Source organism: Schistocerca americana, chromosome 8, assembly GCF_021461395.2.
Source record: "Schistocerca americana isolate TAMUIC-IGC-003095 chromosome 8, iqSchAmer2.1, whole genome shotgun sequence".
NCBI classification, from domain to species: Eukaryota; Metazoa; Arthropoda; class Insecta; order Orthoptera; family Acrididae; genus Schistocerca; species Schistocerca americana.
In genome coordinates, this window is record NC_060126.1 from 87,446,738 (window position 1) to 87,458,667 (window position 11,930).

Sequence of the window (11,930 nt, forward strand, 5' to 3'; positions counted from 1 at the left end):
TCTTCCAAAATGTTCTGTCGGTGGTAGATTGAGTAGAGCAAATTCTTTCAGACCTGTTATCGTTTTGTCTTTAGATTCATCTTCATCTTTATTAGCTATATCTAATTCTTGTTCATCACTAACATGGTTATCTAGAACTCTACAGATATCACCTTCATCATCAGCATCATCAACATCATTAGAGAGATCCATCAAATAATTCATTTAAAAAATCTTCAAATGCCTTTTAATCAGAAAAAAGAATTCGAAATTAGACCTAAAAATTGTAAAATTGTTCACCTGTAGATTACAGTTCCTTGAAACTTAATTAATATTAATCTGATATTTACCACAGAATGTAAGATGAACAATTGAAATGTTATTTTTGTAAAAAAAGATGAAATATATTTTGTTGCAAATCATGTTATACTTTGCACTAAGTCCTGATGTTCCCTACAGGGCACACTCCAATTTCAATACATTTTCCAAGACAATTGTAAAATTATTAAAATTACAATTTTAAATAATTATTCTCTGACCATCCACTTACATAATCCCTTATAAATTGTATTGATTAAAACACAATAAAGTAGAAAAAAAACTTACAAAGAGCCTCTCCTCTGAAAACACACTTTCTTCAGTCAGCGATTTTCTATTCTGCCTGCAACAATGTGATTCAGCACAGTGATGATCAACTGCCCTTGCATGAGGTTCTGCCACGCCTGAAATTTCTTTAAAAACAATTTTCAGTGTTGCCAACGTCATACGAGCTCAGGGAAAAAAATTCAAATAATGCTATGTGTTATGTCCCCCATAGGGGACTGCAAGACTGAGGGAGTTAGATGTGATGGGTTTAATCACAACATATTATACAATTTTTGTAGGGTGGTGTGACAGTTATCAGTCTCTGCAAGCAATGGAAAATTACATCGTCATCATCTGCATAAATGACCGCCTTTTACTGCAAGACATCAGCCGACGCTGCACTCCTTCTTCCTTCGGCCTGCTTTAAGATATATTTTAGAACAGGTGTCGCATCCCAAGTGTGAGTTTGCCAATGTGGGAGGGATTCTTGATCTCGCTAAAATGGTAAATCTCTAATTCCAAAAGGTAAGCGCTGGAAACTGACTTGAAATAACATCAACTCGAAGTAGCACAGGTTGAAAATACAGCTTCAGTTTTAAAGCTACTTTCATTTGAAATTGGAAGAACCTTACAACTATAGAGGTATTTTCCAACTCTGCTATAATGCTCAGTTGCGGATGTTCCTCCGACAGGATTCTTTGTCAATTACAAGTGTTTGCGACTTCTAAATTCATTCAGAAAACAGTTTATATTCTTGCTCTACTTGTTTTGGAGGAGCTATACCCACAAATTTTCCAAGTCTTAGTACATAGAGAGTTACTGGCTAGCACTATTCTGTCTGACTGAGATGAGGCAGTCGCATTAACTGAGCCCACACCCACTACAAGACACACAGACTTCCTCGGCCCTTCTCTTATGATTTCATTAACAGCGCTGATGCTACTGCAGCTACTTCTGCCTAGCTCTACCTGGCTGCTCCCATGCTTCTCTCTGTCTCTCTGACTTCCCCGACTCACTGCTCGCATCGCCCTGCTTCCGAGGTTTGTTAGACTTTCCTGTCCCTGACATGACATGAAATGGCGCCGAAGGCCTCACACCATCTTATCGACTCCAACTGTGCACTGCTCTTCAGTATGTTTCTGAGGACTGGATGGATGGAGGGAGAGGTGTCTCTCCCTGTGTGGTGAAACTTTACGTCTGGGGCCTGCCATTGGTTTTTCATGATGTGACACTCTCTCTTTACCCCTCTCGTCCTACTCTCTCTCTCTCTCTCTCTCTCTCACTATCCAGGAAGTGCAGGCTTCACTATAATTGTCGATATGTGTGCTGAATGCACCATGATGATAGGTTATGGTGTTATCAGTATAGTTGGTCAATATGCTGTCACCTGGCTGGACCATTGGTTACCCTTTGACTTTTCATTGCCAGGACCTAACACTCGTAGAGCTTCTATAGTTGTTAATATTTTTGTATTGCACATGGCCTGTTCTCAGCGGATATTACACAGGGAAGACAATAATTAAGTACGCAACGAATCAGATGTATACAGACTCGTTTCAGCATACAGAATACATATCCAACTCTGAAATTACATGTTCTCTAGTCACTAGGCACATTATGTCACGCAGTAGCCGCTGCTATTACTAATGTAGTTCTACTACCCACAGAGTAGGGTAGCCTGGTCTCTCGGTGTCCGGGACGAACGACTCTGAAACTACAAATTTTCCATCTAAATATAATGAAGTGGAATAAGACGTACTAGTTTTTGGCGATCACAGGTATTTGCTTTAATTATCTTCGTACGCTTCTGCAGCACTTTCTCTGTTTAGTTTAAGAAAGTGAGTAGGTGTGTCATTGGGAAAGTTACCTCTCAGCCAGTGAGTCTCTCTTAGTTGCAACTGATCAGTGGCAATATAAGTAATAACTCCACTTAGTTAATTACTAATTTTGAAAAGAGTTATATCGTTTTTCGTCATCATCTGAAATGAAGTTAGTCAAAGCGGCTGTCTGTATGGACTGACTTTCCCAAGTCGTCATGGCGGAGAAAGGACACCTGGTGCTGGTGTTCTCTCAATGTTTCAGGCCAGCGGCCAACGACGGTCGGTGCCTGTCTGTGGAAGGGAGGACCAGCGCAGCTGGGGGAGCAGCACGCCACCTGCTGCGCTCTCTCCTCCACACGCTCGCGATGCGGCAGCCAGTTGGTGGGTCTAGTGACGTCAGCGGTCCTCAGTTGAGGTGAGGATTGTCGGTCGTCCCAGCAGGAGTCTGGTCACCGACACTGAACTTGCTGTTGCTTGTGTGTTAGTCAGCTGAGTGTAGCAGGCACAACGTTGCCGTGAGGCATTCAAAACCGGATTTCGTACACCAGCTTTCCGATACCGCTTCTGGTTGACTGTGTAAATACATCAATGTGATTCTGGAAATCCGGTTCTAACTGCCCGATTTCCTCTTCCACAATCGATTTTCGCTCCTGTACAAATTTGCTACCATTTTCGAAACGCTTTTAGGTTGTCAGGTTACACTGCTTTCTGAAAATTTGCGGTGTTCCGTAAAAATATTCTACGACATTTATCTGAAGAGAAATAGCTATTGTGATGATTGAATCATGAACCGAAACACACAATTTCCTGAGGCCATTAGTGTAAAACAAATAACGATAAGAAAACCAGTGTTCTGCTGGCTAAGCAAACATCCTGCAAGCCTTAAAATGAAAACTCGTCGGTAAAGTCTTGTTTCCGAAATTCAGTTATTGTTTTCCGAACGTTGTATCTCGTGAAATATATGGGTATCTATGCCTCAACCATAAGAATCAAGCTTTTTACTATTTTGAATGTATTGAAGAAATGCTTTTCGTCAACGAGAGTCACACAAACGTAGGTCTAATCATCACTGACCTCCAACTAAGCTCGTGATAAGGACGAACAGGAGCATCGATTAATCATGGTTGCTTTTAGTGTTCCCTACTTCTGACCGTAAAAACGGAACCCTCGTAGCATCACTCTGTTGTCCGTGTGCTGCCTTCCTGTCTGTCTGTCTGACTGTTCAAAACCCTTTTTCTCTGGAACGTGTAGACGTGTGACGTTAAAATAGATGTCACATATTAAGATCTACGTTCCCCTTGGGATGTAAAACCGTCAAGCAACTAAAGTCAATGCCATCGAAAAACACGGACGCTTCTGCGATATATTTTGATACTCGCAAACTAACGCATCACAGCCTTCATGGTACTTCTTGTTGACCAATAATCATGCTTTTCTCGAAGAAGCAGGGCCTCACCCTATAACCGTAGAAACAACTCGGAAACTGTTTATTTGTAACTCATCACAGGAAAAAAAGTTATTTGTTAACTGTCCGTCCATCGGTCAGATCCTACTTTTGTGAGGAACGGTTTGAAGTATCAGGTTTAAATTTGTGTCACGTACTGAGGTCTATGGTCATTTTGCAGTGCAAACATTTTAAGCTACTTGGTCAATGCAATAAGAAGGTGCGGTCATTTATGTTACATACTTCGACACATGTTAAATCAATCATTCAAACTTATGGGGTAATTCCCCACTACGTAGAATCGTGAAATTTAACTAGAAGAAACGGTTTTCTGTTCAATTAAACGAAAAAATCAGAATGTTGTTAATTTGTATTTAAATTATATCAAAAAAATAATTCTTTTTCATTTGCTGTCTGACTTCACATTTAAAACAATCTTAAAAACCTTGGAATCCCTGGAACCGACAGTGTCGATAACAGCCAAAAATTGTCGATATTCTCTATTCCCCGAGTGGACAAACTGTCTTTATACGTAGGTAATTTAGCACGGAACACGCAGCGTGTGAGAGCTGCTCGCAAATGGCCGTTTTATTTTTTTTAGTATTATTCGCATCCTTTTTAGTTGTTTGTTCTGTTCTTGTAGCAATACAGCTTCTAGAAATATTCTTTAATTTTTGCAAGCTCTTTGGTCGGATGGCATAATTTTTCCACAATTCTGCAATCAAAGAAGTCGGTGGTAGATGAATTATGGACGATTTTGGAAGGCGACATTCTCACCAGATGTTCCTCTTCTTCGGATGGAATGTGATATGAGAAAGGGGGCTAAAGGGATTTTTACGAACTCAGCAATTGGAATTCCTGCATCCACTTCCCTAACCATTTGCTATCATAACCTGTACAGTTGTTTCATTATGCGCAACTGCAGAGAAAGATTACAAACATCAGAAATGAACTCGCTGGTGTTCCCTACCACATCTTGAAAATTCTCCCGGCTAAATGTGAAACAATATTTTCTGTCAGCCATCCCATGTACTCCTTTACCATCCTTACACAGAGAAGCATAATTTCCATACTTTTATCGCGAAACTGTTTAACAATCATCATCAAATTTGCAACATCCTCCTGAAAGTTTAACTAGTGGCTCTTTTGCTGAAACTACGTTTCTACGAGTATCACACCATCACGTTTACTGTTTCCAGCTTTAAAGTGTCAACTCTCCCTGTACTACGCAACAAAACTTGCAAAATGATATTCACACGAATGCGTATCCGTTATACTATCACTTGTCTCAGTTTCTGACTAACAAATAGCTTCATCTATAATTAACTTACTGCAGCTCGTAGCGCTATGTTCCACGCTGGAAATCCGGGTAATACACTCCTTTCTTACGTCACAGACAATGAGAAATTGATATTGCAGTAGGCGCTCTTGGCAACTTTGTGCATCGCGTAGTATAATTTATTTCATGTAGCACTGATACCAACATTAAACAAGAAACTGTTACTCCATACAAGAAATAAATTAATACAATGGGTACAAACAGTAACAGCGTAAATTTCATTTCCTTTCGAACTACCTGTGCCTTAGTACTTTTGAAATCACGGTGGGATCTCTCTCCATTGCATTCACTCACGAGATTTCCTCTATTGAGGGCTATCTAACAGCATGTGTATGCAACTCTTTGAACTATTATCCTCCAAAAGTAGTTTTTTCGAGGGCAATGTGTTTCAGATCCCTTTACGTTGAGGTTAACTGTGTTTTCAGTAATTTAACTGAAGCATATGTTGACAAAGTATGGGAAAGCAACTTCAATGTTTTAAGTTCTTTCTTAAATTATGACGCAATAATCGCATGTTACGAACAGGCGCGTTGTGATGACGTGGCGCTGGCAGCAGTGGACTGGGGTAAGTCTCGGCACACTCGCTTGCCTCTGTATCCCTCAAATGATGCAGCGCTTGTGTCGCCACACCAGGAAACACATTATACATGTGGTTACCAGTTCATAAATAGAAAATCTAAATTACATGAATGTGAAAACCAGAATTCATAAAAAATAATTTATATTTGATTTTTTTGCTCAAACAGATTAGATGTACTCGCACCTTCTTCATCACTCTATAGAAATTGAAGAAAACTGTAATGTTCCTTGTATTGCTGAATTCTGAGCCATTCCCTCTCTCTGTGACCCCAATTAACTAAGAGACTGAGGGAGTTGTATAGGGGATGCAGCTCTAACTACAGTTAAACAGTAAGATTCAGTCTTTTAGAATTAACAGATGTACAGTCGAGAACGACTTTACTGACCAGATAAATTATTGATTTACAGAGATAATAATTAATGAATTCATGGACCACCATACATGCTTCTTGAATTAATTTAAACGACAGCCGGAGTTTAAAATGCAGGACAGAGAGGAATTAGTTGCTGATAGAGATGAACCCATGAGGTAGCCCAGGAGGGGACATTCAATGGATGAGTGCGATGATTTACTATCACGCTGCTGAGTGTATCGTCTCACTGCTAGAGCGCAACATAATAATGCCCGCAGATATTAAACACTGGCTCCTACACGCTATTGCCGTTGATGAGGTACTGAGTTAGCTAAAGTTGCTGTTTACTCTAGGCGACAAGTGTCTACAGCATATCGCGTGCACATCAGAGTCCTTTTGCAGCAGTCACTGGTCAGAAGAGAAGCTGGCAAACCGACTGGGGCGGATGCACTAAGAACTATAACGACTTCTTAACGCCCGCACAATATTGTGCTTTCGGTCTCAAATTAAGGCGAGTATCAACAGCTGGTAGGGGTAGTAGTCACGGACTTGATGAACAGATAACGCCTTTTGTCCACTGAAGCTTCCTCTTCTGCCTTGACCCTAACTATTAGCCACAGTAGCATTGCAACTCCTCTACGAGGCAGAAGATAAGTTTCAGTTTTTGTATGAGTTCAATATTTGCCACATTCATAGACAGATAATCAAATGATCTCAAACTGATTGTAGCTGAATTTAGTAACTTTTACGAATTTTTACAAAATGGTGGGGAGAGTTGGACTACAGAGTGTGGTCGCAACTGTCATCATAGGAAGCCTGGACAGGAGCAGAAATGATTGGTGAACATGTGAATACTTGAAAGAGATGATACATTCTATATCTCCAAACGCATATAGACTCATTACAAAAAGTGCGTTATGGAGGTATGGCTCAGCAGGCGTGTACCATCCGGTCTTTCAGGCCCCACACGACTGCTGTCGGCGTCTGATGGAAACTTCCAATCCCGTTACCAGCTGTGTGAGGCCTGTGGGATGGTATAAATATGTGATTCCAACAGTCTGTTCCTCAATATGTCAGGAATATAAGTTGCTGTTTCTTTTCTCTCCAAATGTTCAATCGGATGTAAATTGCATGTAATGTTTTTAATGCTACGAAACAAGATTGGTAACATTACAGTAAAATCACCACCTTAATCCAGCAAATCACTGTGAAGTGTATGACAGAGCGTACATCCGATGGTCTCTGTTATTAGGGCTTCTTCCAGTTCCATTCACATGAAGTGTGCAAGGAGAATGTTTAAATATCTCTACAGACACTGCCTAATCTGTGTATTCATGATCCCTATAGAAAGAATGCAGTGGTGATTTTAGTACATTCCTAGAGTCATCAGAGTCATGATTCAAAGCCAGTTCCTCTATATATATGATGCAAATCCACTTGAGTCAATCCTGGATTCGGATGCTGTCGTCCATATGCTTCAAATATCTCATCCAAACTGTAGATTCGTCCGTGCTGTACACTTTATTTTCAAAAAATCGGACCATACTCGCATTTCCATGTCGCTCAGGTATTTTTACGTCTTGTCATAACCCAGCACAACAAAATGGTATAAGCTATACCACCTCCATGTTTTCTCTCATCAGTTAAAAAAATTATTCGTATTAGCTTAATATTCGCTACGTCCATCATCACAGGAGTAGAATATTGAACTCCTTTTGGCTCACGACAAGGTGGTAAGAGCATACTCTACCTGTGTCACAAGATATCCCCTCACTTTGGAACACACTTAATGCATATAATGCCTCATTACCTATGGAGTCTCTTAAGGTAACAAAATACCATCACAGAAGAGATGTAAATATCAGGTTAATACCAAATGTCATGTTATAAATCATGTAATAAATCTGATTTTATTACGATGGCCATTTTTCCCAGTGGAGATGAGAGATTTCGTAAAAGATTTCGCTGCAGCGAGACAACTCCTGACAGTTACATCTAGCGTATCATGTCTGTGATAGTCTCGCCTTCGATTCCACCCACCTTGAGGCACGCCTCTGGTATCTAACTGTCTGAATAATTAATGAAATTGATTATGTGAGTCCCTATAAATGGTGAGTAAATTTTTTCCTTCAGTCGGGTAGACTCGCCACATAACCGTTGCAGACGCTTGTACGACGTCAGTGGATGCTTCTTAAGCTAGGTCGTCACTTCTTCCGATACCAAAATGGGTAGTATCCGACGTCAAATAGTTGAAGATATGCATCGCTAATTACGTACTGCCTTTTGGTTACCTTGTCGTACTAGTGGAGGAAAGTCACTTAGAATTCCGGTATATTGCTCCCAAACTAATGCTGCTGATTCCTAGGGCTCTATAGGGGCAGGGAGGTATTTCATTTCTGCCCCATCCCCATGACACCTCCGCCACATCCCGGCCGCTGATACCGGCTCACCTGTGAATATCTGCTACCGCTGACACGACATCACAAACCTCTGCCCACACGTGGGGCCTGTACCGCTCTGCTCGTTGTGCTGGACAGCTGTTAATGATTTCCGACTCAGAAAAGTTGTCCTATCCTTCACGGAACTACTGAGCGCCTATATGTCGCTGCGGTAAACGCCAAGATGTTGAACAATATGGTTTCCCTCCTCCCACCTGCAAACCGAAACGTTCTTAGGTGTGTTTCCGAGAAATTCCGGGAGGACTGTCCCAGTGAGCAATACCAAAATACCTGCCTGACCACCGCCCCATCCCAAACATGGATGAGCTTGCAGACTGCGGTTTCTGTCAGAGTACAGCCCTCTTGAAGTGTTTCTTTTGGTTCCTGCCAAACAAGTGGATGGGTGCTTTGAGAACTCAAATGGGAATCCCTGGAGATAAGGCGAGAAACACTATTGAGAAAATTTAGAGTACCGACATATGAAGCTGACTGCAGAAGTATTCAACTTCTGCCAACATTGAATTCGCATAAAGACCACAAAGATTGGATACGAGAAATTAGCATTCATATGGAGGTGTATATTCACTCTTTTCTTCCATCTCACTATATCTACAATCAGAACAGGGAAGGAAAGACAAGCAATGTACAGGGTACCTTCCGCTAGGCACCATAGATGACTTGCGAAGTATGCATATAGATATTGTTGTCCCTTATTTATCGAGAAAACGAAAGACGGAACTTCTACTGCTGGTTGTCTCTCAATAAAAATCTTCGTATCAGCCCCTAATTTTTTCATTGCAGTCGCACCGTGGTTGTGTGTTAGAGGCTTTTTTTTTAAATGGAGCATACATCCATAATACGAATCTAACGGTCACAGAGCTTGCAATGCACTATCCACTAAATCATTTACATCGGTGCAGAAACCTCATAACTGCACGCACAGTTCAGAGCTACTGCAAGATTAGGGGATATTCATGTCTTAAACACAGCATTACTCAGATTCTACTCCCACGTATTGCTCAACAGCGGATCGACCATGATGCTGTATTCTACCCCTGGGTAGGGCACATGTGCAAAGTGATGGTTATTTATCCAGAAGCAAATCAAGTACTTACATGCGTATCCAACTATCGTACATCCAGAGCCAATTAACAAACAGTTACAAACCAGATCAAAACGTCATTGGTTTTTTTCTAGCAACAGCTGCCATGTTTGTACCTCTTACACCTAAATCGGAATAGTAGCACAACAGTCTCTAGGTGACAAACCGACGGTATTTGCTGTAACTCGGCTTCTACAAATTCACATCTTAGTGTATCGACGACACACCCCTTAAAAATCCATGCAGGTGAATTTGAGCTTGACATATTCTTCCGCTTTATCATACCAACTTGCCAGTTCTTAGTGTTTGCTTTTCTTCCCTCAAGATTCCAGCAAGTGAATCCGAACCTGACATGTGCATTCTATTTCAGCTCTCCAGATGCTTACCGCTAGGCATATTTTTACGGCAGTTAACGATTCCGATGACAGGGTACGGGATTTCTAGTCCTATTAATGTGCAAGAGATTTTTGTTACGTTCAGGTCAGCTGCCAGCTGCACAACAGGTCGTCCAGCTTGCAGACATCTCCATCACCTACGAACATCCCCATCTAAAAGAAATAAACTGCCAGGGGCTGTAGAGTGCGTGGTCGAGAGCTCATAGAACCAGTATTGTCGATTACCCATCTGTCCCAACCTCACGCGCAAATTGACTAAAAATTTGCCTATGTACTTCCATATATACCCTCGTCCATCCCTAAATTTCTCGGAGAAATACGTCATCTGTCCTAGACATATTCTTCCGCTCATGTATCAATGCACCTCTGCGATGCTAGCGGCGTCCACATGACGCCTCTGCTTCGCGGATCAGTCGGGTAACATCAACAGACACCGGTATATAGCGACGTTGTTGTGTTGACCTGTCGAATCGATGTTGCTGTTCATCAATACACGTTATTTAACCATAAACGTTTCTATGCGTGTTATGTCGGTATAGCAGCTGACGTTACCTCAAAAATATAGAGGAAACCGTGATATGCAGTGAGGTATAATGGTTGGGCTCTTTCACATAGAGTGGGGAAAATTGTGCGTCCAAGTTTCATATACATCGAGGCTCAGTTGACGGGTACATTAGGTCATGTTGTGTGCCAGGATTCATGTCTTCGGCAGTAGCAGTGTTATGCACCAAGACGTATTGTGCTTGGTATTGATACGGTAAAATTAACTGCTTGGTAGTCATCACAGGAAGTATTTCTAAAGCAACGAAATGCTGTGAACACACATGGTCTGCAAATGTTGTATGTGCTACAGTGGAGCGAGAGTAGAATTGTGGAATCGTGTTCCTTCAGATATTGGGAGGACTGAGATGGAGATGTACTGTTTGAAATTTCGATCACTCAGTTACTTTAAGATCAACAAAAGTTCAAAGTTAGATGGTATATGTACTCTAACAGGTATTGCCTGCAATAAATTTGGAATTTAAAGCACACAAAAATAGGTGCCTGAATTACAGACCATTGTCCATATTGCGTGAGGTTTCGACTACTGTGGATGGTGGTCATTTAAAAGACCACTTTCTTATGTCAGAAAACATGTGCAAAAAAAAAAAAAAAAAAAAAAAAAAACGTGGCATTTCGAATGCAAAGACGATACAATGGATTAATTAATTACTGAATTGCAAAAATAGAGCAGATTACAATATTCAAACAAGATAACAGACCTAAACACAATGAAATATTATAAACTGCAGTGCCATACATTTTATTTAGAATGAAATGGGTGAAGAAAAGAAGGCTGTTTTGTACTACAATGAGCACACCCTTTGCTCACAACCCCGCATGAAAAATGTACCCCTTCATTTGTCACTATCTGTGGTTAAATGTTTCGGACATTTTTTCCATAAACTTTGCATTAGTGATAAAAACTTTGGGGATGTCTGTGTTCCATATTTCTTCTTGGTAGTAAAATCTCCAGTTATTCCATTCGAAAAGATACTTACTAATTTTTGGTGTGGCATTGTATTTCAATTATACTAGCCATCAAAACTGATTTTGTATCTCTCTCTTCATTTTGATATGGAAATATCACGTTCCATAGTACAGTCATCCTGTCCTAATTTCATCTGCATGTCTGCCTTCGGTAACATTTTAGGAAAATATCTTCTATTTTGGAGCATTTTTCCACAACCAAATGCTTCTCTAGTTAATAATTTTAAAAGAAATGGAAAATTTGTATATATCTGTCAAAATATGCAGTAAACAAAAACTGGAATGGTTTTTACAGGAAGTCAACGACCTTACCGCAGAGGTAACACCGTTCCCGTCAGATCACCGAAGTTAAGCGCTGTCGGGCTG